Source organism: Pteropus vampyrus, unplaced genomic scaffold (assembly GCF_000151845.1).
Source record: "Pteropus vampyrus isolate Shadow unplaced genomic scaffold, Pvam_2.0 Scaffold52, whole genome shotgun sequence".
Taxonomy (NCBI): domain Eukaryota; kingdom Metazoa; phylum Chordata; class Mammalia; order Chiroptera; family Pteropodidae; genus Pteropus; species Pteropus vampyrus.
In genome coordinates, this window is record NW_011888833.1 from 3,508,601 (window position 1) to 3,508,926 (window position 326).

General features: G+C 50.0%; 1 protein-coding gene across 1 annotated transcript in view; it reads left to right on the forward strand.

Annotated features, from left to right (window-relative positions):
* Positions 1 to 326, forward strand: part of ZMYM2 (zinc finger MYM-type containing 2) — a 92,550-nt gene that overhangs the window by 63,117 nt on the left and 29,107 nt on the right. The window lies entirely within an intron of this gene.

Genomic DNA, 326 nt, shown 5'->3' on the forward strand with positions numbered 1-326 from the left:
AGGCGTGACGGGCGGTCACTGGCGAAGCTCCCAAGTTGGCCGTCCTGTTTTTAGCTCGATTCCAAACCCTGCCAGGTCGTATGCATGCATGGCTGCGAAAGAAAAACGGACGAACGAGAAAGGTGCACGGCCTTGGGCGTTTTGGTTATGGCATCAAACGTGGCGTCAGTTTCGAGTTCTGAGATGATTCTTTCATCCCGAAAAAATACACCCGTTTGTTGCCATCTGCAAATTGGCAGTAATCTTGCTCCTTTTTGTCCGGATAGAGAGAACTCGTCTCCATTTGTTTTGAACCTTCTGGAAGAAAGGAGCTTCAGCGGTCGTTG